This window comes from Oryctolagus cuniculus, chromosome 16 (genome assembly GCF_964237555.1).
Source record: "Oryctolagus cuniculus chromosome 16, mOryCun1.1, whole genome shotgun sequence".
Taxonomy (NCBI): domain Eukaryota; kingdom Metazoa; phylum Chordata; class Mammalia; order Lagomorpha; family Leporidae; genus Oryctolagus; species Oryctolagus cuniculus.
This window is the reverse complement of record NC_091447.1, coordinates 67,679,159-67,706,930: the sequence shown is the minus strand read 5'-3', so window position 1 is coordinate 67,706,930 and position 27,772 is coordinate 67,679,159. Positions and strand designations below refer to the sequence as shown.

Sequence of the window (27,772 nt, the reverse complement as noted above, 5' to 3'; positions counted from 1 at the left end):
AACTGGATTTTACCAAGAGGTGTACACATAGGCCTAAAAAGGTTCAAGGGTCTGAAGTTTGGGCAAAGAATCTTTGCCACAGGTTGGAATCTGACAGCAGGATCAGGGTTCCAAGTAGGATCCTTGGGGGTCCCTCTGCTTTTATCCGGGGACCAATTTTTAACTCCCAAGTGCCAAGGACATTCTGGTCCATGGGTGTGAGAAACCAAAGCCTCGCCCTCCTGGCCAAGCGAAATTGCGTTTGAGCGACAGGTCTACGTCACTCCTTCAAGCAGGAAATTGCGGCAGCCACCCCATCCCCGAGGCCCCGCCCACCCGCGGCCCCGCCCCCCGTAAGGGAAGTACCCGGCTGCGTCTGGCGCGTGCGCACGCTTCGCCGGCGGGCCGTGTTCCGTGCAGGCTTGCGCCGGGTGTCTGAGGTAAACGCTGGTCACTCGGCGTCAGGCCCTGGCCAGGTGTGGCCGCGCGGGAGCGGGAGGGTCCGGATCGGACCGTCCAGCGCGGGGCGCTGGCACCACCTGCGGGAGCGCCGGCCAGCTCGGTCTGCCGCGGCCTCGCCGGGACGGCCCGGGTCCGCGCGGCCTCCCCGTGCTCTGGGCCCGTGTCCGGGGCCTCTCAGGCAGCCTTCGCGCCCCTGTTTCTGGCCGTCCGGGTCGCGGTGGTCCCGCCCTGGTACGCTCCCGGTTCTCGGCCCGGCGGGCGTCGCTTCTGGAAGTGGAAAGGCCTAGAAGCACGTGGGCTCCGTGAGGTGCACGCGTGAGGGCAGCACAGCACGGCTCAGCCTTGCCCTCATCATCCCCTCTGCCTCTCCTCAGAGCCCTGACCGTGCCGCAGAGCTGGGGGATGTGGGCACCCGGGGGGAGCACGCCTGAATGTGTCAGAAGGCAGATGTCCCAGCTGCGTTCCCCCCAGGTGACCTCTCCAGGATCTCCGGGGAAGGAAGTTGGCGGCGTCTGTTCACCCTTAGCCTGGATCCACTGAGTGTTCATACCTGCGTCGCTTGTCGGTGATGGACCGCTCAGTGCTTCCTGATAGACGTTAACTTCACCTTGATCTTAACCATTTTACCTCCTCAGAACGAGTGCGGTTCTCCCGAACAGCAAACAACAACGTTTCATTATCTGCCCTCAAGAAAATCAGATGTTTCCAGTTGTTCAAAATGATCTGTTATAGTTGGCCGGGTTTGTTTTTTTTTTTTTTTTTTTTTTTGGAACTAGGGTCCAAACCAGATTTGCACATTGCACTTCGTTTTTAAATCTCGTTTATCCATTTTTCCTGGAACATTTTTGCTTGAAGTTTTTTAAAAATGGAATCGTGTCTCTTGAGGGGTCCAGAAGCATTATTTTGGAGAATGTTGGCATTTTCATGTGACAATGCTTTCCCATGATTTTAATTTTTATCTGTAGCCTGTATGAAGTGCCACTGGGTTTAGAGCAGATGGTTCAAATATAACACAAGGCACAAATGCAATCTTAAAAATTTACGAGCCAAATTCAATAGTTGAAAATGTACACGTAGAATTATTTTCATTGTCAGTACTATATCATTTAACACAATGTAGCATTTATCAGTATACAATTACCAGTGAAATATTTACTGTTGAAAAAGATTTACAAACCCTGGTTGTTCTCAACATACTTAAAGATTTCAATAACTGAATTTTTTATCTTTAAACTTAAACGTATATAAAATGAATTCAGTTCCTTAGTTGTGATAGTCTTATTGGGTGTTCTCAGTGGCCACACACAGCCTGTGGCTTGTGTGTTAGAATGTGCAGGTGTAGAGACGTAACTTTCCTAGGTGATGTTGAGTACTTCGTATTGTATCTCATCAGGAGTTATAAAAATGCTAATTATCTCTCGTTGGTGATGCCAGATATCTGTCAAGGTGCTTCTTTCTGTGCAGTCGCATGTTGGTTTTGTAATCTGTGAGTTATACTTTGACAACAGAGCAGTAATCTGTCCCCAGCAACCTTTCATCCAGTGGTTTTGGCATCACTTGGATCTTTGTCTGAATCAGTTTTCACATTGGGAAGTTACAAATGTGTTCTTTCCCTTGTTCTATTATTCCCTCTCTGGTCTTTAGCTGTCAGTCTTCGAGAAGAGAAGTTTCCCTCCCCCCCCCCCATGCTGTCACATATGCATTTTTTCTTTGAGGAGTATTACAATTTGGAATTTTTTTTTAAATTTTTTTTTTGACAGGCAGAGTGGACAGTGAGAGAGAGAGAGACAGAGAGAAAGGTCTCCCTTTGCCGTTGGTTCACCCTCCAATGACCGCAGCCGGCGCTGATCCGATGGCAGGAGCCAGGTGCTTCTCCTGGTCTCCCATGGGGTGCAGGGCCCAAGGACTTGGGCCATCCTCCACTGCACTCCCTGGCCACAGCAGAGAGCTGGCCTGGAAGAGAGGCAACCGGGACAGAATCCGGTGCCCCAACCGGGACTAGAACCCAGTGTGCCGGCGCCGCTAGGCGGAGGATTAGCCTAGCGAGCCGCGGCGCCGGCCCAATTTGGAATTTTTTTTTCATTCACTGTGCTGCCATTTGTTTTGATGTTTAATGTGTTCCAAATTTGGCCAAAGGTAGTCCTTTTAATTTGGTTCCTATGTCCCTTTGACACGGCCATATTATTTTGAGGGCAGAATAAGTTCCCAGTCACCTTTGTACTTTCTTGTGAGTTGTCCAAAATGACTGGTTCCTTTTGAATGCCAAGGTCTTTGTGATACATGGGTCTAGTGCTGTGGTGGTATAATTGTGTGGGGGCATTTTGGTGGACATCTAGAATATATGAAGATTTATTTATTTATGTGAAAGTCACAGAGAAGGACACAGGTACACAGAGAAGGAGAGGCAGAGAGAGAAAGAGGTCTTCCATCTGCTAGTTCACTCTTCAGATGGCCGCAACGGCTGGAGCTGCCCAATCCAAAGCCAGGAGCCAGGAGCATCCCCTGGGTCTCCCATGAGGGTGCAGCGCGCCGACCATAGCGGCCATTTAGGGGATGAACCAATGGAAGGAAGATCTTTCTCTCTGTCTCTCTCTCACTATCTAATTCTGCCTGTAAAAAAAAAAAAAAAAAAAAAAAAAAAAACTACTGTGTGTCTTTGGGAGAGGTAACTGTTTGGCAATAAACTGTACAGCTGTTTTTCACAGTTTGTGATTCTAGCTTCATAAATGACTCAACAGATTTCTGCTTTCTCAGTTGAACTGCATTTTACTTTCTTAAACTCTCTGGTTGTTAGATAAGGTTGCAGTGGATAAGGCCTTGAGAACTTCCACTTTGACTATGACCTTGTCTAAACAAGATAAGAGTCAGAGAACTCAAAAGGCTTCCATAGCCTTGGAAACTCATGACTGGAGCATAGGGAGATTACTGATGCCATAAACAGGAGTGTCAATTTGTAAAGTCAACAACAGGAGTCACTGTGCACTGACTCCTCATGTAGGATCTCTGTCCTTAATGTGCTGCACATTGAGATTTAATGCTATAACGAGTACTCAAACAGTATTTTTCACTTTGTGTTTCTATGTGGGTGCAAACTGTTGAAATCTTTACTTAATGTATACTAAACTGATCTTCTGTATATATAGAAAATTGAAAATGAATCGTGATATGAATGGAAGGGGAGAGAGAGCTGGAAAGGGGAGGTTTGCGGGTGGGAGGGAAGTCATCGGGGGGTGGGGGGAAGCCAATGTAGTCCATAAGCTGTACTTTGGAAATCTATATTTATTAAATAAAAGTTAAAAAAAAGAATAATATATACTGTGTTGTGTGTAGCTTGAAGAGGTCTTACCTACTTTGTTTTTCATATTTCAAGAGTTGTCCTCCACTTTTCCCCTCTGTGAAGTGACTATTTCACTCTTTATAATTAATAAATTTTGGATAGGGATATGTTCTGATAATGCAGAATCTGTCTTTTTTTTCTTAGTTTAGCTCAAGTTTTCTCAATTTTACCTTTTTTTAATTTTTAAATTTTCTAAAAACTGTCTCCTAGTTTCCTTGATCTTTTCTATTGTATTTCTGGGTTTCATTTAATTTATTTCTATTCTAATCTTTTTAGAATTTGTTCATTTGAGAGACAAAGAAAACAGCACCCATTTGCTGGTTCAGTCCCCAAATATGCATTTTGGCTGGGACTGGGCTGGAGCTGGGCTGGGGCTGGAGCAGGAACCAGGAGCTCCAAATCTCCCACATAGGGGGCAAGAACTCATTTATTTGAGCTGTCATTGCTGTTTTCCAGGAGCCAAAGCCTGAAATTGAACCCAAGCACTCCAGTGTCCAGTGCGGGTGTCTTAACTGCTAGGCTGTATGCTTGTGACACAGCTCTGATTTTCAGTATTCCTTCATCTGAATTAGGACTTAGTTCTTTTTCTAGTTGCTGGAAATGTAAAATTGGGTTGCTTATTTGGGCGTTCTTTTTTGATGTAAGCGTTTTTTGTTACACATGCCCCTCTTTGAACTGTTTTTGCTGTATCCCATGAATTTTGGTAGTTTTGTTTTCATTTTCATTTATCTTGATATTTTTTATTTCCCTTTTGATTTCTTTTGAGCCAATGATTGTTTAGGAACAAATGGTTTAATTTCTACATATTTGTGAACTTTCCTGTTTTCCTCCTTTTACTGATTTCTAGTTAATGCTAGTATGGTTAGAATAAATAACTTGATGAGATTCAGTCATCTTAAGTTTGTTAAGGCTTGTTTTGTGTGCTAACATGAGCTATCCTGAAGAATGTATATTGTGCTGCTGTTGGGTGGAATGTTCTGTATGTGTTTGTTAGGGCCATTTGATGTAGTGTTCATGTTCATTGTACTCTTACTGACTTTCCTTCTGTACTAACCTATAGTCTTAGAAATTGGGGCAGGCTTTGTAGTACAGCAGGTTAAGTCCACACCTGCAATGTTAGCATCCCATATGGCTCTGGTTGGAGTCTCAGGTGCTGCACTTCCAGCCCAGTTCCCTGCTAATGTGCCTGGGAAAGCAGCAGAAGATGGCTCAAATGTCTGGGCCCCTGTACTCACAAGGAAGATGGATGCAGTTCCAGGTTTCTGGCTTTGGCCTTGCCTAGCCCAGGCTGTTACACCCATTTGGGGAGTGAACCAGCAGATGGAGGATCTCTCTCATCGCCTCCCTCTCCTTCTCCCCCTCCCTCTACCCTTCCCTTCTACCCCTCTACTCCTCCCCTCCCCCTTTCTTCTCCTTCTCCCTCCCCCTTCCCCTCTTAAGAAAAAGTTCTGTAAGTTAAAAGTAGAGAGACCACCGTTCCACAGAAATATAAGGTTATAACCAAGAAACTAATCACAAGATGTTAATTTTGCTCATATATGTTAAGAGTTTTTTGTGCTATATATATTAGCTACCACAAATCAGGAAACACATGATATTTGTCTTTTTGAGTATCTTATTTCATTAAACATAATGTTTCCACTGGTACCCATTTTGTTGCCAAAGACAGTATTTCATTTGTTTTTATGCCTGAATAGTATTCCATCATGTATGTATACCAAATTTTCTTTAGTCATCAGTTGATGGACATCTGGGTTGATTGAGTATCTTAGCTATTGTCAGTTGAGCTGCTATAATCATGGGAATACAGATAATTCTTTCATTCGCTGATTTTTATTTGCTTTGGGTATATTCCCAGGAGTGGGCTGGCTGGGTCATATGGTTGATCTATTTTCAGATTTCTGAGGAATCCATACTGTATTCTATAATGGTTGTGCTAGTTTACATTCCCATAAACAGTGGATCAGAGTATCTTTTTCTCCACAGTCTCACCAGCATTTGTCATCTTTGGATTTTTTGAATGATAACCATTCTAAGTAAGGTGAAGTAAAACCTCATTGGATATTTATTTGCATTTCCCTGATGGCTAGTGCTCCTGAGGATCTCTTCATGTGACCGTTGGCCATTTGTATTTCATCCTTTGAAAAATGCCTGTTCATATCCTTTATCCATTTTTTAACTGAGTTGTTGTTTTGTTGTTGAGTTTCTTCAGCTCCTTATATATGCTGGATGTGAATCCTTTATCAGATGCATAGTTTGCAAATATTTTCTCCCATTCTGTCAGTGTGTCTTCACTCTATTTAGTGTTTCCTTTGCTTGCGAAAGCTCCTTAGTTTGATGTAATCCCATTTGTCTGTTTTTGTATTTATTGACTATGCTTCTGGGCTCTTATCTGAGAAGTCTGCTTAGGCCAATGTCTTGCAGTGTTTCCTGTAGTAATTTGATGGTATCATATGGTAGATTTAGATCATTTATCCATTGTGAGTTGATTTTTGTATAGGGTGTAATACAGTAAGGGTCTTGTTTCATACTTCTACGTGCAGAGATCCAACTTTCCCTATACCATGTGTTGAAGAGGTTGTCCTTTCTCCAGGGAGTGATTTTAGATCATTTGTCAAAGATTGCTTGGTTGTAGATAAATGAATTAATTTCTGGATTTTCAATTGTGTCCCATTGGTCCATATGTCTATTTTTATGCCAGTACCAGGCTATTTTTTTTAGAGAGGCCAGAGGCCATGCCTTTTTTTTTTTTAAAGATCTTATTTATTTGACAGGTAGAGTTAGAGACAGTGAGAGAGAGAGAGACAGAGAGAAAGGTCTTCTGATATACTAGTACAGGGTGGCCCAAAGCCTCAGGAATACAAAAACACGTTTATCAGGCAAGATATTTCATAGACTCAGAGGTCATCTCCCACATGAGCCAAGGGTCAGTCCTGGAGACAGATCTTTGTCAGGAAAGTACAAGGTTTGGGCAACCCAGGCCTGTTGAATTAACTTTTTTATATATATATATAAAATGAATTAATCTTAGTATGGCATGGTTCCAAGTCTTATGAGTAGAGGAACTAGGCAGCCTGAGCCCTCAGGTTTTCTTTATTCTTCTCAGGACCTTCTGTTTCAAGACCTTTTCTGTCCTCAGGTGGCAAAATCAGAAGAGGAAAGAACAGTGATTAGGTGGTTGACAAATTATTCCCAGGTAAATAGGAAGTTGATTTTCCTATGTGGTCATATGCTTCTTGCTCCCTAGTAGTTGTGTGTTAGTTTTTCTAATGGAACAGAGCTTCTTTAAGCAAAGAAAGCCTCTGAGGAACTGAATCTCTGGTAAAAATTTCCTCAGGTCACAGTGTCCCCTGTGTGGTGAACAGATCACATAGGAAAATGAGCCCATTATTCCAGTATTTACTAATTCAGTGTGACCCTCATCTGTGCCAACTGTATGCTTTCATTTTGCTGTGATAAACAAAGGGAAGGGAGAGAAGAAACATGTGCTTCTCAGAGCATTTGTACTCTCATTGAAGCATTTATTCAGTGTCTGTAATGTGCTCAGAACTGTGTTAGTTGTGTCCATAGAGGAAAAATAAGGCCAGAAGAAATCAGAGTCTGTGATGAGATGCATTCAGTTAGGTGGAAAAAGTGCCCTTAAAGCCATGTGATTAGATGAAATTGCTAGTGAACATGTACAGAAAGAAAGGAGAAGAGTAGTGAGAACTGTGGAGGCTGTGAGTCCCTCATTCTCCAGTGAACATGATGGAGAAGGTGCTTGCCTAATGCTAGTGTGTTTGTGATGGTTCAGGACTCGATAACCTTTGAGGGTATGGCCATGGACTTTATCCAGGAGGACTGGACTTTGCTGAATCAAACCTGAAGAAACATACAGAGATGAACTGTAAGAATCTGGTTGCAGTAGGTAAGGCTGGGTACTGTTCCTTCAGTTAGTTTTCTCTCAAATAAATATTTCTTTTTTTAACTTTTATTTAGTAAATATAAATTCCAAAGTACAGTTTATGGATTACAATGGCTTTTCCCCTCCCAATAACTTCCCTCCCACCCACAACCCTCCCATCTCCTGCTCCCTCTCCCATTCCATTCACATCAAGATTCAATTTCAATTATCTTTATATATAGAAGATCAATTTAGTATATATTAAGTAAAGATTTCATCAGTTTGCACCCACACAGAACATAAAGTGTAAAATACTGTTTGAGTACTAGTTATAACATTAACTCACAATGTACAGCACATTAAGGACAGAGATCCTACATGAGGAGTAAGAACACAGTGACTCCTGTTGTTGACTTAACAAATTGACACTCTTGTTTATGGTGTCAGTAATCTCCCTATGCTCCAGTCATGAGTTTCCAAGGCTATGGAAGCCTTTTGAGTTCACGGTCATCCATTTTATTTAGACAAGGTCATGGTCAAAGTGGAAGTTCTCTCCTCCCTTCAGAGAAAGGTACCTCTTTCTTTGATGGCCCGTTCTTTCTACTGGGATTTCACTCGCATAGATCTTTCATTTACATTTTGTTTGTTTGTTGTTTGTTTTGCCAGAGTGTCTTGGCTTTCCATGCCTAAAATACTTTCATGGGCTCTTCAGCCAGATCTGAATGCCTTAAGGGCTGATTCTGAGGCCAGAGTGCTGTTTAGGACATCTGCCATCGAACAAATATTTCTTACTGTACTAGACTCTGGACTTGTTAAAGACAGAGCAATGGGATGGGCATTGTGGCATTGCAGGTTAAGCTACCACTTTGAACACTTGCATCTCAGAGTGTCAATTTGAGTCCCAGGTACTCTACTTGTAATCTAGCTTCCTGCTGATGTATCCTGGGAGGCAGCAGATGGGCTCCTTTCACTCATGTGGGAGACCTGGATGGTCTTGCAGGCTTCGACCTACCCCAGCCCTGGCTTTTGTAAGCATTGGGAGAATAAACCATGGAAGATCTCTGTCCCTGTCTCTGTCTCTTTCTCTTCTCTCTGTCTTTTGGGTAGATGAAAAGTAAGTAAATAAGCATTTATTAAAAAATTAATTTTAAGTAAATAAAGGCAATGCAATGGAAAGCAGGCCAAATTTTGTCTCCCTCTTATAGACTTTTAGATGACTTCCTTGTGAAAATATAGATCTGTCCCTTGTAATCACTGTTTTTTCTATGAATAAAAGAGTTAGGGCTTCATAAGTATGTGTACAAGGCTAAGCCTGCATTTGGGGGGGAAATATGGCCAATCCTCTTGCCCAGTAAAAGATACAGTGTTTGCATTTTGCATTTGGTTTTAGTCTGAACCTTTTATTCTCAAGTTATATCTGAGAATGTTCAGAGTGCCTACAAGCAGAATCTTGGTCCCTCATTTATGGAAGTGTTTGTTATCTCTCACACATTGTTCTTACATCATTATCCTTTCCCTGAAATTAGGGCACCAGCCATGCAGACCTGGTCTGACTTTTCAGGTAGAATAAAAAAGAAGAGCTCAGGGCACTGGAGAAAGTGCTCCAAAGTGAGGAAAAGGCAGATGTGATTTTTTTATGAAACACTATGACAAATATGTAGTCCATTCAGAAATGTCAAGTAGGAAGCTTTTGGAGATGCAGTTTCTGAGAATGTTGTGGCCATTCTCAGAAGATGCTTCTCAGGGTTTCTTGTCTTCATGCAAGAGAGAATTCAGTCGTGAGACACAGAGTAGTGGTAAGTGAGGTAGCAAAATTTGATGAAGGAAAACAATAAAGAAAAGTACACCACATAGACCAGGCAGACATCTCAGGAAAGGACTGAGAGCCCAGCGCTGAAATACACCTGACAGGCCAGGCAGGCATCTCAGGGTAAAGCTGAGAGCCCAGTCAGACAGGAGGTTTATGGACAAGAGTTTCTTCTGGGAAATTGTGGGTGGGAGATTTCTGAATGTGGAGTTCCCAGAATCCTCCCAGACCTTATCAGCACAGTGTTATTACTGGGCTTAATAGCCTGCCCTGCTATACTAAGTTTATAGAACAAGAGCAATTACTGTAAGTATAATTGCTGCCTGCCTTCAGGGTTTGTTTCCTCCTTACACTGCACAAAATTTCATTTTCTTTAAAAATTCTTTTCTTCCTTTTTTCTTTAGCCCCTCTTACACACATGAGCTAATACCTACCTAGCTACCTTAACATTACACTTAACAGAATCATGTTTTACTAAATCACTTATGAATTTGACCACAAGACCTTATTATTGCTACACTCTTAAAACAACCAAACTTATTTTTTTATTAAAAAAAAAACCGGAGCTGACATTGTGTTATAGCTGATAAAGCTGCCACTTGCAACGTTCGCATCCCATATAAGTACTGGTAGATGTTCCAGCTGCTCCACTTCCAATCCAGCTCCCCACTAATGGCCTAGGAAAAGCAGCAGAAGATGGCCCAAGTGTTTGGGCCCCTGCCATCCACGGTGGGAGACCTGGATGAAGCTCCTGGCTCTTGGCTGCAGACTGGCCCAGCACTGGCCACTTCAGCCATCTGGAGAGTGAATGAACAGATGGAAGGTTCTCTGTCTCTGTGTCTCCCTCTCTTTCTGTAACTCTTGACTTTCAAAATCTTTAAAAAAAACCTATTTCAAGTTAGTGTTTGAAAATATATACATTTTTTAAAATATTTTTATTTATTTATTTGAAAGGCAGAGTTACAGAGAGGCAGAAGAGAAAGAGAGAGGTCTTCCATCTGCTGGTTCACTCCCCAGCTGGAGCTCTACCAATCCAAAGCCAGGACCCAGGAACAACTTCTGGGTCTCCCACACTGGTGCAGGGGCCCAAGCATTTGGGCCATCTTGCACTGCTTTTCCAGGCCATAACAGGGAGCTGGATCAGAAGTGGAGGAGCCAGGACTCGAATCAGTGCCCATATGGGATGTGGGCACTGCAGGCAGCGGCTTTATGTGCTGTACCACAGTGCTGGCCCTGAAAGTGTATAACTATTGACCTTGTGTTTCTAACACCTTCCTTCTGTCTTTTATTTCTCAAAGAATTTAATTTTTTATCTTATTTCAGATGGGGAGAATTATACTAAATGATCAAAACCTCTGCAGGGGACATTGCAAGAGAAGATAATGCGATGGAAAGGGTAAGTTTGATAATGTTTAAATGTCTTATTTGTTATCTATGGAAATGCCATAAAATAGAAAAACAGCACAATAACTGTGAATGATGCTTGAGACTAGTTTGTTCACCCAAAAAATAAACTATCTCTCAGATACTCAGTATCGAGAATTTGGCAAACACTCTAAATATCTGCAGAGTTCCCACAACCAAACATTCCCAGTGCTCAGAATAAGTTTTTGAAAAATAATTCACTCTTTGGCAAATATTGGTTAAATTTTATTAAACCCCTCTGAAAGTTAAAAATACAACAGAACTTTGTGACTGAATAGTCCCTTCATTCTACTTATGCTTTTAAAAGGTATGGGAAAGCCCTGTCTCATTTTATAGGCCACCTTATACCAATGCAAACTCAGAGTAGAGAAGAACTCTATGAATGGAAAGTGTGTGAGAAAGCCTTCACTTGGTCCTTGTCAGGATCTCCCCTTCGGGAACTGGCCAGGTTGCCACGAAGGAAGAGTCAAGGAGACTGAGGAAGGTCAAGCTAAACACACTTTATTGGTACTCTAGGCAACTAGGAGAAGAGATCGCTCAAGCCAACTCCTGCGGGCACTAGGCACTACGGACCAGGAGCTTCTCCCCGCAGGCACTAGGCACTAGGGACCAGGGAGAGAGGCTGAGCAACCTCTGGCTTACAGTATCTGAGGATCCTCTTATATAGTTTCTAGAGGCTAGCCCCACCCACACGCTGACCTCCCAGGGTCCCGTAGTCATGGCAACGACAGTTTGTGGTTTGTGGTTAGGCCATCTAGGTAGGCAGTCTCTTTTCAAATCTTAGGAGCTAGCGTGGTTACCTTTCTACTGCATAGTTACTTTCTTTCAAACTGCGCTACAGTTACTTTCTCCGTGAATGGTTCCCTAACAGTCCTCACTGGACATTTAAGGAATCATGGTAGACTGATACCTGTGGAGTGTAAGAAATTTGGGAAAACCTTTACTTATTTCCCAGATCTCACTAAACATAGAGGACTTTCTACTAGGAATGTTGTTTATAAGGAACATGGCAAAAAGTTTACTTGTTTTTCAAAACTTAACATTAGCATGCAAGTTCATAGTGGAGAAAAACCGTCTGAGTTTAGTAATATGGGAAAACCTTCGCTAACTCTTCAGGTCTGATAAAACACGGAAGAGCTCACACTGGAGAAAAACCTGAGTGTAAGGAATGTGGGACAGCAGCTGCCAGCCCCTCACATGTTACTGTACATATGAGAACTCACACTGGTGAGAAGCCCTAGCAGTGTAAGGAATGTGAAGAAGCTTTAGTCTTCTTCTTGGTTTAAAAGTCACATGTACTAGGCTAATCCTCCGCCTGCGGCACCGGCACACCAGGTTCTAGTCCAGGTTGTGTACCAGTTCTGTCCCGGTTGCTCCTCTTCCAATCCAGTTCTGCTGTGGCTCAGGAGGGCAGTGGAGGATGGCCCAAGTGCTTGGGCCCTGCACCTGCATGGGAGACCAGGAGGAAGCACCTGGTTCCTTGCTTCAGATCGGCACAGCACGCCAGCCAGGTGAACCAACAAAAGGAAGAACTTTCTCTCTGTCTCTCTCTCTCTCACTGTCTAACTCTGCCTGTCAAAAAAAAAAAAGTCACATGCAGACTCACACTGGTGTCAGATCCTATGACTGCAAGCAGTGTGGGAAATCCTTTATCTGGTCCTCAGTTTTCAACATTTAGCAAGTCACAGTATAGAAATACCTTTTGGATGTAAGGAATGTGGGAAAACCTTCAGATATTCTTCACATCTTAATCAACATAAAGAACACATACTGGAGAGAGGCCATATGACTCCTCCACACTGTTACAGAGTTCTTAAATGCCTAATAAGATACATAGATCAAGGAAAGGCTTTTCCACACTGCTGACGTTTGAGGCTGTTCCCCAGTGTGAGTTCTCAGTGCACCCTACAGGCTGATGAAATAGTCAGGAATTTAGGAGAGTGTTAGGATACACTTTTTACTTATTGCATTTAAGAAAATTGATACTGGCAGAGAAAATCAAATAAATGTTTATTTAAATACGTCTGTCTTTGAAGACTAATAAGAGGTGTATTTTCATATGCTTATGTGCCATTCCTATATTTTTGGAAAAGTGTGGGGTTTTGTTTTGCTATTAAAGTCTGGTTTGAATATTGAAGTTTTTTAATAAGATTTTGATATGGTCATAAATTCTACATATTTTTAAGTATAAAATTTTTTAAAGATTTATTTGAAATATTTTAAAGATTTATTTATTATTTACTTGCAATTTATTTATTTATTATTTATTTCCAGAATTACAGAGAGGCAGAGAGAGAAAGGTCTTCCATCCACTGGTTCACTCCATAAATGGCCACAACGGCTGGAACTGGGCCAATCCGAAGCTAGGAGCCTCTTCTAGGTCTCTCACTTGGGTGCAAGGGCCCAATGACTTGAGCAATCTTCTACTGCTTTCCCAGGCCATAGCAGAGAGCTGGATCAAAAGTAGAGCAGCCAGGACTTGAAACTGCGCCCATATGGGATGCTGGGGCTGCAGGCAGCGGTCTTACCCCCTGTGCCACAGCGCTGGCTTCAAGTGTAAAAATGTTTAAAAGATTATGTATGTATTTGAAAGGCAGGGCATCAGAAAATGAGGTGTAGAGAGATCTTCCGTCTGCTGGTTCATTCCCTAAAAGGCCCAGCAGCCATGCTGGGCCAGGCGGAAGCCAGGAGCCAGGAACTCTATGCAGGTCTCCCACATGGATGGCAGGGCTCAAATATGTGGACCTCCTCTACTGCCTTCCCAGGCACATTAGCAGGAAGCTGGATCAGAAGCAAAGTAGCCAGGACTTGAGCTAATAGCACTCCAATTTAGGAAGGTCAGTGTCGCAAGCAGCAGCTTAATCTGCTGTGCCACAGTGCTAGCCCCTTAAGTGTATCATTTTTTTGAAACACACATACACACAACATCCATAAAACCGTAACCACACTCAAAGTAACAGGTCCATCAACCCAGTTTTGCTCCTGCCATTTTGTCATTCCAGTCTGTCTCCTTTATTTGGTCCTAACTCCCCTGCTCCATTCGTCTGCTTTCTGTAAAATACTTTGCATTATGTAGAGATTTGCATAAATGGAATCACAGAGTGTGGCATCCTCCACTCAGGATAATTATGTTGCCTTCCATCCATGTTGTAGAATTCTTTCTACTTATGTCACAAATTTTCTTTACCCATTGACGTTAGTTCCACTTTTGAGTTTTAGCAATTAAAAGTACTGTGACTAGCCATTTAAAAATTGTTCTTTTAGGGGACAGCACTGTAGCATAGCAGATAAAGCCACCGCCTACAATGCCAGCATCCCATATGGGCGCTGGTTCAAGTCCTGGTTGCTCTACTTCCAATCCAGCTTTCTGCTGTGGTCTGGGAAAGCAGTAGAAGATGGCCCAGGTCCTTGGGCCCCTGGACCCATGTGGGAGACCTGGAGGAAGCTCCTAGCTCCTGGCTTCAGATCGGCATAGCTCCGGCCATTGAGGCCACCTGGGGAGTGAACTAGTGGATGGAAGACCAACCTCTCTCTGCCTCTGCTTTTCTGTAACTCTTCCTTTCAAATAAATAAATAAATCTTTAAAATTGTTCTTTTAACATATGCTTTCATTTCTTTAGAAAAATAAAAGTGGAATGATCAGATCCTATGTTGGTATACATTTAACTTTTTTAAAGATATTGCTGAACTTTCACAAGTGGTTGAAATATTTGCCATTCCCATTAGTGGTATATCAGAATTGCAGCTCCTCAACACCCTTGTCAGCAATTAGTCAGTCTTTTTATTCTTCATTTTACTTTCATTTGATTTTAAAGGCAGAGATCTTCCATCTGCTTGATCATCTCCCCAAATGACTATAACAGCCAGGGCTGGGCCAGGCCAAAGCCAAGGGCTTGAAACGTATGTTTCCCACATATGTGATAGGCAGCCAAGTACTTGAGCCATCATCTGCCTCCCAGGATGCACATTAGCAGAAACCTGGATCGGAAGCAGAAGAGGGGCTGGAGCTAAGCCTCTGCCTGCAGCACTGGCATCCCATATGGGTGCTGGTTCGTGGTCCGGCTGCTCCACTTTCATTCTAGCTCCCTGCTGATAGCCTGGGAAAGCCGTGGAGGATGGCTCAAGTGCTTGGGCCCCTGAACCCAGGTAGGAGACCTGGAAGAAGCTCTTGGCTTTGGTCGGGCCAGCTCCAGCAATTGAGGTCATTTAGGGAATGAACTAGTGAATGGAAGACCTCACTCTCTTGGTAACTCCGCCTCTCAAATAAGTAAATAAAGGAGCCAGACCTTTTTGGGCACTCCATTAAGAGTTGGTGTGCCAAACACCTGCCCCTGGTCTATTATTTTGGCCATTCTTATTAGTGTATAGTAGTAGCCTATGGCTTTAATTTGTATTAACCAATACCTAGTGATGTTTAACATATTTTCAAATGCTTACTGGCTTTTCATAATTTTTTGGAGTAATGTCTAAATCTTTTATGTGTTTTTATATTGATTTTAAAATTTTTCTTAATTTTGAGTTTTCATTTTAACATTCTAAATGTCTGTTAGATATATTAGTGTTTATTGTCATATCTAACAGGTGGCATAGTAGTATAACAGATTATAAACTACCTTTTGCATTTTGTTTTGATATGTTAATGTATAATTAATATGCTGTACTTTGGGTACAAATACATGATGTACTGTCAGTTAAGTCTATTTCACAGGTTTGGATGAAGCTTGGTAAGGTTTGGGGTTTTTAAAAGGGTTTTGGTGGGGGGGGGGTATCAGTGTCATCACCCCAAGGTGCACACACATTGGTTTCTAGTTACTGAAGTACCATTTGTTGAAAAGACTGCTTCTTCTCCACTTAATTCCCTTTGTACCATTCTTGAAAATCACTTTATGCATCGAAGTCTGTCCATGTTTATGTTGATACTACCTCCCTTGACTTGAGGACTTCCAACGTTTCTTTGCATATCCTCTGGATATGAAGGCAGTTTTGCTTTCTTTCTGATAACCATGCCTTTTACTTCTTCATATTTTCTCATTACACTGGCCCAGGACCTTCAGTAGAGTGGTGAAAACAGACATCCTTGCCTCATTCCCAACGTTAGGCAGAAAGCATTCAGTCTTTGAAGTATCACATATAGTGTTACCTGTAGAATTTTTGAAGATGACCGCATTAAGTTTTTTTTTTTTTTTTAAAGATTGATTCATTTATTTGAAAGTCAGTTACACAGGGAGCGGAAAGGCAGAAAGAGAGAGGTCTTCCATCCAATTGTTCATTCCCCAATTAGCTGCAATGGCCATAGCTGTGCTGATCCGAAGCCAGGAGCTTCTTCCAGGTCTCCCACGTGGGTGCAGGGGCCCAAGGACTTGGGCCATCTTGTACTGCTTTCCCAGGCCATAGCAGAGAGCTGGAACAGAAGTGGAGCAGCCAGGTGTCGAACTGGCACCCATATGGGATGCCGGCGCTTCAGGCCAGGGTGTTAACCCACAGCACCACAGCACTGGCCCCCTGCATTAAATTTAAAAAATAGTTTTCATTCCTACTTCACTGGGAGACTTTATTATGAATACCTTTTACCCTAGAGCCATTTCTTAAGTCTTCAAGGAACTTTAATTTGGTGTCTTATAGAACCTTATGAGTACACATAAGTCTTGAATCTTGAGGTGCCTCGTAGGCCCTCTCCATTAGAGATGTGTGGCAGTGAAGACTTTAATGACTATTTGTGCAGTTTGGTGCCACTGTATTAATTTCTGCCAAGACTCGAGTGCTTTCTCTTACCATTGTTTCTGTGCCATCAAAATAAACATGAATATGGTAAAAAAAAAAAAAAAAGTTTTAACCTCAGATCCCTGAAAGTGTCTTGGGTCCCTCAGCTTTTGAGAATTGCCGTTCTGGATCACTGAAACTGGGTGGTTGGTTAGCAGAATTAACATGAACAGAGCCACCCTTTTTCCTCTTTTTCGTTATTAGTTGCTTCAAGTCTAAATGTCTGGCTGGGAAGATTGCAGGGGCCCAGCGTGCTCCAGAGAGGCAGAGCCTTTAGAGATGCCGTTTCCCCAGCAGAGCTCCAGCCTTGGAGGCTCAGATGGTGGAGCCCAATACGGCTCCTCGGGCCTGGCTTCAGGGCTCAATGTCCAGGGCATTTCCTAAGCCTCATTCCCCATTGGTTAAATGACATCATTAGTATGTTGGTGGTTTTGTGACTAAATGTCAGTGGAAACTTTCTTTAAAAAAAAAAAGATTTATTTTATTTATTTTAAAGAATTAGAGAGGTAGAGCCAGGGAGAGAGAGAATCTTCTATCCACTTGGTCACTCCTCAAATGGCTGCAACAGCCAGAGCTGAGCTGATCCAAAGCCAGGAGCTTCTTCAGGGTTTCCCACACGGGTGCAGGGGCCCAAAGCTTTGGGCCATCTTCTAGTGCTTTCTTAGGCCATAACAGAGAGCTGGACCAGAAGTGGAGCAGCCAGGACTCGAACCAGCGCCCACATGGGATGCCAGCACTGCAGGCCAGGGCTTTAACCTGCTGAGCCACAGCGCCGGCCCCTGTGGAAATTTTGTAATAGTCCTAGCTGTCCTACGGGCTGGCGAGAGCTCCCAGGGGATTTTGTATGTACCTGGCATAAAGTGCCTTACAAGCTTTCCAGGGAGCTTGTACAACTTTCTTTTTAGATTTTTTTTTTGAAACTTGGAGTTAGGGAGAGACAGATCTTCCATCTGCTGGTTTACTCCCAAAATGGCCACAACTGCCGGAGCTGAGCTGGTCAGGAGCCAGGAGCTTCTTCTAGGTCTCCCACATGGGGGCAGGGGCCGAAGCACCTGGGCCATCCTCTGCTGCTTTCCCAGACACATTAGCAGGGATCTGGTTTGGAAGTAGAGCAACCAGGACTCGAACAGGTGCCCATATGGGATGCTGACATCTCAGGCAGCAGCTTTGCCCACTACACCACAGCACCAGCCCTTTGTACAGCTTTCTGAGGGAGCTCCTGTTCTCTTCTGTAATTTATGTGACATGCGTTATCCATCATCATCTTGGATGGATTCTGGCACACGTGTTTCACTTTGTTTTTGTTTTTTTAAAAGATGCATTTATTTATTTGAAAGGCAGAGTTACAGAGAGGCAGAGGCAGAAAGAGAGAGAGATCTTCCATCCGCTGGTTCACTCCCCAGATGGCTGCAATGGCCGGAGCTGCACCAGAACGAAGCCAAGAGCCAGAAGTTTCTTCCAGGTCTCCCTTACGGGTGCAGGGGCCCAAGATCTCTTTTTTTTATTATTAAAGATGTATTTATTTACTTGAAAGTCAGAGTTACACAGAGAGAAGAGAGGCAGAGAGAGAGAGGTCTTCCATCTGCTGGTTGACTCCCCAGTTGGCTGCATGACTGGGCTCTTCCAGGACTGAAAATCCACATCTTCTGCAACTGTGGTCCTAAAATGAATAATTTATGTTTCCTGTTTCTTTACCCCTCTGATTTTAGAATTTATACACAAAGCTGTATCCTTCTGATTTGACACATACATCATATGCACTCTTATTAGCCATCAAGTATTTCAGAATGTACATAAGGCATTAGTAAAGCACAGGGTTTTGTTGATAAGCCTCTTACTCTAAGTTCCTGTTTTGAACCCAAAAGCTGCCCTATTGCTGACTCCAGAGACCCATTAAGTCTGGGTTAAAGCACCTGAATTTTAGTAACTTTTTTATAATCATTTTGTCACTTAGTAATCATTCTTGAAATCCAGAACCATAAACACTCAGGGAAAAATACAGAGGATGGTTGCTTATTTTTTCCCCACCATTTTGACACTCATAAATAGCAGTTTATTTAGTTTCAAGTTATCCCAGTTGTATAAGGTGATTTTTAGGACTTATAAGAAAATGAAAGAGTATTGGTATTGTCCAGATAAGAGGAACCTTTATTCCTTGTCAATTGCAAGAGCCAAGAGATAATAAATATTTTTAAAGGTATGCATAAGCATTTAATGAAGCTAAAGGTTTTTATTTTGAACCCTGAAAACCCTCAGATTGAGTCTTACTGGTCTTTTATATTCAAAGATGTCAGATCTGAATCCACGTGTGGTGTACTTTTGCACATCCGCACACCTAAAGGTTGGTTGGTTTTAATGGGATCATTTTTATCTGTGATCTAACTGTGTTGTAGTGAACAGAAAGCCTTGTACAGCCTTGTCATCACCTGTAGAAGAAAGAACCACTGGGTCTAGCCTGGGCATTGGATCCACGTGGTGAAGGCAGAGGTAGTGGCGTAGCTTGCATGTCCGTGCAGTAGAGAGCAGGAGGGCTAATCATTTTACTTCTGCCTCATAACTGTACATTTTGTACCCAGTGCAGTTTGCAGCCTTAGTAAGTATGATACTCCCCACTTCACCTAGTACCAGTACCTTGCTGTAATCATTAGGTGGTAACAGAAATAACCTCAGGCCTTGAACGTTCCTTTTGGCTGGAGAGTGAAATCTTTGTTTTAAACACACACGCCTGATGTTTAAATAACATGAGTAATGGGGAGGTATTTTATGGATCTGGTCTCTGCAGGTAATTTAAAGCTACAGTTGTGGCTTTTTTTATTTTTTTTATTTTTATTATTTTTTTTTTTTTGACAGGCAGAGTGGACAGTGAGAGAGAGACAGAGAGAAAGGTCTTCCTTTTTGCGGTTGGTTCACCCTCCAATGGCCACCGCGGCCAGCACGCTGCGGCCGGCGCACTGCACTGATCTGATGGCAGGAGCCAGGTACTTCTCCTGGTCTCCCATGGAGTGCAGGGCCCAAGCACTTGGGCCATCCTCCACTGCACTCCCTAGCCACAGCAGAGAGCTAGCCTGGAAGAGAGGCAACCGGGACAGAATCCGGAGCCCCGACCGGGACTAGAACCCGGTGTGCCGGCGCCGCAAGGCGGAGGATTAGCCTAGTGAGCCGTGGCGCCAGCCGTGGCTTTTTTTAAAATAACCTGGGTTTAATCATTTAAACTGGAGTCCAGACAAAGGAATCCCTGAGTTCTGTAGGTCTTCCTCCTGATATGAGGCTTGTACCCTCTTTGTCTGGTCTGGAGACCCTAGCTGCCTCCCTTGAGGTGACGGCCTGGAATCCAAGACTGGGCCTCCGGACCTGGGGACCCATTAAGCAACCAAGAGCAAGTTACTTGTCTTGCTGTTTCCTTAAATGAATCAAAATCCTAACTCAGCACAGGCAGCCTCCCACGTCCTCAGACCCGCCTTGGGCCTTGCCTTCCTCCTCCTTCGGCCCCTTCCCTGCCACCCCCACCGGGCTGCACCACTGCACCAGGGGTCCCTGAGCCGAGGGTGGAGCAGGCCCAGCTGGAAGCGGAAGCGCCCATGTGCCACTGCGCCTTCTCTTCCAGAGCTGTCTCCCACAGCTGGGGATGGGTGTTTGCATCTGTGGATGTCCCGCGGGGCCGGGTCCAGGTGTGCCCCGCTAGGTGGGCACAGTAGGGAAGGGAAAGGGTTAAGGACCAAGTTCACAGCCCCCATGCCTACAGCTTCTGGCCGTCCCCGCCTTTCTTCCCAGCTTGTTCTGCCCAACACTGCTGGGATCTGGGCAACTATCCAGGAGTGGGTACCCAAGAGGAGACGGTGGGTCAGTGAGGTCAGGGTGCATGGCAGGGCCTCTTTCCTAGCCTCTTCTGTGTTCAGGGTGCGTAGACAGGGCCTCTTTCGTAGCCTCTGCTGCGTTCAAAAATCGTTCCCCAAGTCAGAGTTTTTCTTCAAGAACGTGCCCTCTGCCTACACCTCACCTCACGTTCCTCCACTGATGGCCCATCTCAGGATTCTCGGTGTCAATTCACAGGGACCCCCACACACACACCCTGACCCTGACCCCTGTTATGTTGACTGATTGTCTCCCAAGTTCTTCCCGACTGAGTGGGCTCCTGCGTGTTTTCTTCAAAGTCGATTTTTAGAGGTAAAGTTGCTGGGTCAAAGCATAAATGCACTGTAACATTCATTCCTAGATAGTAGCACATGTCCCCGCTCCATGGGACTTGTGCCACTGGGTGTATAGTTTGTATCTAACAAGCTGCAGACCTCTTAGTTTTCAGTTTACCTGTGGATTTTTCTGGATGTTTGTATGCAGTCATTATTTATAAATTATAACAGGTCTAGTTTTCCAATATAATCCTACCTATTCTGTCTGCACTATTCCACAAATTCACTGCACTGCCTGCAACCTTAAGAACGTTAGAATGAGCAGTTCTGGTCTTCCTCAGGGTCTCGGAATGAGGTCTGTGAGACTGTCATTTCCTGACATCTTTGCTGTGTATTTTTTGATAGAATTTGAGCCTAAGGATGTTTCCTGTTATTCCTTGCTTCCCTTTGCTCATCCGCAGTTTTTTTTTTAAGATTTATTTATTTATTTGAAAGTCAGAGTTACAGATAGAGAGAGAGAGGTCTTCCATCCCCTGGTTCACTTCCCAGATGGCCACAACAGCTGGAACCAAGTTGATCCAAAGCCTGGAGCCAGGAGCTTCTTCCAGGTCTCCCACATGGGGGCAGGGGCCCAAGGAATTGGGCCATCCTCCACTGCTTTCCCAGGCCATAGCAGAGAGCTGGATCAGAAGTGGAGCAGCTGAGACTCAAACTAGCACCCACATGGGATGCCGGCACTGCAGATGGCAGCTTTACCTGCTATGCCACAGCGCCAGCCACAGATTGTTTTTATAATAATTTTATTGACATATAATAAAGATACATTCATCCATTGTTTAAAATATTTCTCTTTATTAAAAAGAGAGAGGGGGAAAAATAGATCTTCCATTTGCTGCTTCACTCCACAAATGACCACAATGGCCTGGACTGGGCCAGGCCAAAGCCAGGAGCTTCTTCCAGGTGTCCTACATGGGTACAGGAGCTCAAGCACTTGGGCCATCTTCTGCTGCTTTCTCAGGTGCATTAGCAGGGAGCTGGATCAGAAGTAGAGCAGCTGGGACTTGAACTGGCGCCCATATGGGATGCTGGCATTGCAGGGGGCAGTTTAACTTGGTATACCACAACACAAGCCCCTGTTCATCCATTTCAAGAATATCAGTTCATGGTTTTTAGTGTATGCAGGGTTGGGCAACCATCACCCCAGAAACAAATCTCTACTCATTAGCAGTCACTCCCCCATTCCACTCCATTCTGTGCTTCAGCAGCCACCAAGAGACTGGTGTCTGGATGTGCCTGTGCTATTTCATGTAGCTAGATTCATAAATACGTAGTCCTTTGCTGGCGTCTTTTGCTTAGCTTAACTGATTCAAATTTTGTTCCTACATCAGTACTTTATTTTTTTATTGTCATACTATATGTTATTTATTGGCAATTATGAGTACCGCTACAAATATAAAATATTCAAAAAGCTCAAGGACAACAGAATTTAAAAATAAGCTTATTTTAATGCAAATTTTTAAATCAATGTATATAAAGGGTCTTCAGAGTGCTCATGGAAAATTCATGCTATGAAAGAGCTATCCAGGCCGGCGCCGCAGCTCACTTGGCCAATCCTCTGCCTGAAGTGCCAGCAACCCCAGTTCTAGTCCTGGTCAGGGCGCCGGATTCTGTCCCGGTTGCTCCTCTTCCAGTCCAGCTCTCTGCTGTGGCCCGGGAAGACAGTGGAGGATGTCCCAAGTGCTTGGGCCCTGCACCCGCATGGGAGACCAGGAGGAAGCACCTGGCTCCTGGCTTTGGATGGGCGCAGCGTGCCAGCCATAGCGGCCATTTGTCGGGGTGAACCAACGGCAAAGGAAGACCTTTCTCTCTGTCTCTCTCTCACTGTCTAACTCTGTCAAAAAAAAAAAAAAAGCTATCCATAGATTTCAAAATTATTTTGCACCAAAATAAACTTATACTTTCCATTTTCCATGAACTTTTTGAGGTCTCTTAATTTTTATTTACAGTTTTTTGTGCGGATGTGTATTTTTCATTTCTGTTTGGTCTATACCTAGGAGAGGAATGGCTGGTTCACAAGATACCTGTTTAACCTTTTGGTGAAATGCCAGGATGTTTTCCTAAGTGGCTGTACGATTTTCAACTTCCTCATCAACTAAAAGTAAGGTTTCCAATTTTTCTGTACTTTCGACAACACTTGTTATCTTTTAATTATGGCCATCTTGGTGGGTATAAAATGATCCGTTACTATGGGTTTCATTTGCATTTCCCTGGTGCATCTTCTCATATGCTGTTGCCCTTTTTGTATTTTCTTTATTCATTCAGATCATTTGCCCATTTTATGAGTTGTCATTTCAAAATTCAGTTGACTGAATCAAATTCAGCCTGGAAGAACTTCAGACCATTGAAATAAAACTGCTTTTTACATTGTGACACAATGTTGGATTTTATCATCTTTCCTCTTATCATTGAGATGGTCAGATTTTCTTACTTTGATCTATTAGTGAAACATACTGACTTTTTAATAGTAAACTTCTGTTGCATTATTGTGGTAAACCAGCTTGATTCTGTTGTATTTCTTATTAGTGTATTTTTGTAGACTTACTTTCCTTAGAATATTTGCATCTACATTTATTGGAATTCGCCTGTAATTTTGCTTTTTTATAATGGCTTTTTTTTCATGTTTGAAACAATATTATTCTTCTCTTGTAAAATATTATTTGTTTGAAAGGCAAAGAGACAAAGATCTTCCACCTGTTAGTTTACACCCCAAATGCCTGTAACAGCTCTGGCTGGGTCAGGTGGAAGCCGAGAGCCTGGAACTCAATCCAGATCTCTCAAGTAGGTGACAGGGTCCAAATACCTGAGCTACCACCTGCTGCCTTCCAGAGTGTATTAGCAGGAAGCTGGATCACAGAGGAGCCAGGACTTAAACCTAGCACTCTGATATGGGATGCTGATGTCTTAACTGCTGTGCCAAATGCCTGCCCACTTGTTCCCATTATACCCTAAAAAAAAAAAATCATTGGGGCCAGCACTGTGATATAGTGAACTAGGCCTCCACCTGCAGCACCGGCATCCCATGTGGATACTGGTTCATGTCCTGGCTGTTCCACTTCCATCCAGCTCCCTGCTAATGCACTTGGAAAGGCAACGGGAGATGGTCCTTTGGTCCCTGCACCACATGGTGGAGACATGGAGGAAGCTTCTGGCTCCTGGCTTCGCAGCAGCCAAGCTCTGGCTGTAGTGGCCATTTGGGGAGTGCACCAGTGGATGGAGGACCTGTCTCTCTGTCACTCCCTCTCTCTCTAACTCTACCTCTCAAATAAATAAAATCCTTTTTAAAAATTATTTGAAAGTCAGTGTTAGGGAGAGGGAGAGACAGAGAGAGATCTTCCATCCACTGATTTGCTCCCTAGATGGTTGTAACAGTGGGGCTGGCTGGGCCAGGCTGAAGCTAGGAGCCAGGAGCTTCATCGGAGTCTCCCAGGCGGGTGCAGGGACCCAAGTACTTCCATCATCTTCTTTCCAAGGTCATTGCAGGGAGCTGGACTGGAAGCAAAGTGACCAGGACATGAACTGGTACCCGTATGAAATATCAGCTCCACAGGAGGTGGCTTTACTCACTATGGCACAACACTGCCCCTCCCCCATTTATTCTTAATTAAAATGTTTCTGGGGGCTGGCAGTGTGGCATGGCAGGTAAAGCAGCTACCAGCAATGCCAACATGCTATATGGGTTCCAGTTCAAATCCCTGCTGCTCCACTTCTTCCAGCTCCCTGCTGGTGTGTCTGGAAAAGCAGCCCAGCATGGCTGAAGTCCTTGGGACCCCTGTAGCCATGTGGGAGACGCAGAGGAAGTTCCTGGCCCCCGGCTTTGGGCTGGCCCAGTCCAGGCCATTTGGGAAGTGAACTAGCAGATAAAAGATCTCTGTCTCTCCCTCACTTTCTTTTGAATAAATATTTAAAAAAAAAATCTTGTTAGTCAAATTGTCTTGTGAAATTTTAAAAGTGATCATGTTTATTCTCTGTGGTAATAGTATGAAAGCTACTATAAAGGCATAGTCATTATGCAAATACAACATTTTGAATCATTCTGGGGTTTTGCATAAAGGCCAAATTAAAACTTTCTGAATAGCCTGTCTTACAGATTGGATAAGTTATTATAACCTAAATTTTAAATTATAATGCAAACATTGGTATCCAATTACATTGATCATATAATCAGAATCTTCCTGAGTGAGTCTGATCTCCGGAAGGGGTCAGGCTGGGATTTTGTTATCTTTGAATGGCATACCTGAACCACAAAACCACAGAATCTGTGGGATTTTCTGTGCAAAGTTAAACTTCTAATTTGGGTGATTTTGTTGTTGCTTTTTAAGGAATTTGGGTAATGAGTTATTGGAGCTGGGAAGAACCAGAGCTTCTCTAGAAATCAGCAGTAGCCCAGATTCTAATTTTTTTTTACATATTTTTGTAGTAAAATGCATAAAACAAAATATGCTATTTTAATTATTTTTAAATGTACAGTTCAGTGGCATTAATTGTATTTACCGTGTCACACAATCATCACCATGTAGTTCTTTTTTTTTTTATTTGAAAGATAGAGTTAGTGAGAAAGACAGAGAGAAAGGTCTTCCTTCCGTTGGTTCACCCCCCAAATGGCCGCTACAGCCGGCACTGCGCCAATCCTAAGCCAGGAGCCAGGTGCTTCCTCCTGGTCTCCCATGCGGGTGCAGGGCCCAAGCACTTGGGCCATCCTCCACTGCCTTCCCGGGCCACAGCAGAGAGCTGGACTGGAAGAGGAGCAACCAGGGCTAGAACCCAGTGCTCATATGAGATGCCGGCACCGCAGGTGGAGGATTAACCAAGTGAGCCACAGTGCCGGCCCCCATGTAGTTAATTTTTAAAATCACAACTTTTCTGTTTATTTACATAGCTTGAATAAGTTATGGTTCTGTAAGAATTCCTGAGAATTTTGAATCTGGTTGACATAAAGTTACAATACTTTGTTTATTTTCATTTTATTTGAAAGACAGAGATAGAAATATTCCATTTGCTGGCTCACTACCCAAAGGCCTGCCTGGGCCAGGCCAAAGCCAGGACCTGGAAACTCAGTCCAGCTGCGACACATGAGTGGTGGAGACCCAAGCACTGGAGCCATCACCTGCTGTCACCCAGGGTGCACGTTAGTAGGAAGCTGGAGCTGGAGCCAGACTTGAGCCCAGGTACTCTTTCTATGAGATGCAGGCAGCCCCACCAGTGGCTTGACTGCATGCCATTTAAGAACTGCAGTCCCTGTCCTGCTTGCTTCTAACATCCATTAGCGCTATTGAGAAGTGGCATCTGTTTTCCTTTTTAAGTGACTTACGTTTTCTCCAGTGTGCTTTTTAAGGTTGTGAGAAGAAATCAAACACCAAGGAAGAAAAAAACCAGCAATGAATCTAGATGTGAATTTTATTTATTCGGCTTGTAATACACTGTTCTTCCTGGACCCAAAGGTTAGTGTCTGCTATTAGTTCTGGAAAAGTTTTAGTTAGTGTCTCATTTAATGGTGCCAAAAAGTTCTAATCTGACGAATAATCCTTGCACTGAGTTTTTCATTTCTATGGGTTTCACATTTCTAAAAAAAATTTTTTAAAAACTGCTTGATCATTTTTATGTCATTCTGTATTTATCCAAGTTTCTTATAGTTTCTTTAAACTTGTCAAATGTTAAGTTTTTAAAAGTATGGTATCTCAAATGCGATTGTTTTGTTTCTCTGCTGCCCATGCTGTGGCTACTTCTCAACCATGGTACCTTGGGCCATCTGCTGCTGATCTCCTCTCGGGTGCTAGATAGGAAGTAGAGCAGCTAGAGCTTGAACCAGCATGTATATGGAATGCCACAAATCGGGCTCCATGACAAATTCTCTAAATAGCTTACAGAGTAAGCTTCTGAGTAGAGTTTTTCAGATTTTAGTGTATCTAAGAATTAACTAAAGAGTTTGTTTAAAATGTGGTTTATAGGTCAACCCACAGATTTTTAATTTAGTAGAAGTGAGGTAGAGTCTAGCAATCAAACATTGCAAAACAAGTCATTGACTTTGATAAAAAAATTACCATGGAGTCAAGCTTGTTCTTTATTTTTTTTTAAGATTTTATTGTTATTTGTTTGAGAGGAAGAGTTACAGACAGAGGGAGAGACAGAGAGAAAGGTCTTCCATCTGCAGGTGTACTCCCCAAATGGCTGCAATGATCAGGGCTGGGCTGATCGGAAGCCAGAGGCAGGAGTGTCCTCTGGGTATTCCATGTAAGTGCAGGGTCTCAAGCACTAGGGCCATCTTTCACTGCTTTCCCAGGCCATCAGCAGAGAGCTGGTTTGGAATTGGAACACTGGGACTCGAACCAGCACCCATAAGAAATGCCGGCACCAAAGGCAGAAGCTTAGCGTACTACACTACAATGCCAGCTTTTTGCCTTATTTGAACTGGACAAGGGATGATTCATGGGTAGGACAGAATAATTACTATTAATAGAATCTAAGTAGAGGCAAAAACAAGCCCCAAGGTGTTTTAGCCTAGCTAAAAAGATTTAGATTAGAAAAAACTCCCAGGATAAAGCTAGAAACAGTTGGGGCATTAGAATCTTGAAACTAAGGCTACAGAATAAGGGAATAATAATAAGATGGGGCCAGCACTGTGGCGTAGCAGGTAAGACCACAGCCTGCAGTGCCAGCATCCCATATGGGCGCTGTTTTGAGTTTCAGCTGCTCCACTTCTGATCCAGCTCTCTGCTATGGCCTGGGAAAGCAGTAGAAGATGGCCCAAGTCCTTGGGCCCCTGCACCAGCATGGGAGACCCAGAAGCAGTTCCTGGCTTCAGATCGGTGCAGCTCTGGCCGTTGCATCCAATTGGGGAATGAACCAGCAGATGGAAGACCTCTCTCTGTATAACTCTGACTTTTGAATAAATAAATAAACCTTTAAAATAATAATAATAATAATAATAATAATAT

General features: G+C 43.5%; 1 long non-coding RNA gene across 1 annotated transcript; it reads left to right on the top strand.

Annotated features, from left to right (window-relative positions):
- Positions 1–323: 323 nt before the first annotated feature.
- Positions 324–25,947, top strand: LOC138845721 (uncharacterized). The gene is made up of 4 exons (XR_011382904.1): positions 324–419; positions 10,792–10,864; positions 22,835–22,938; positions 25,813–25,947. It is a non-coding gene; the product is annotated as an uncharacterized lncRNA (long non-coding RNA).
- The last annotated feature ends 1,825 nt before the right edge of the window (positions 25,948–27,772 follow it).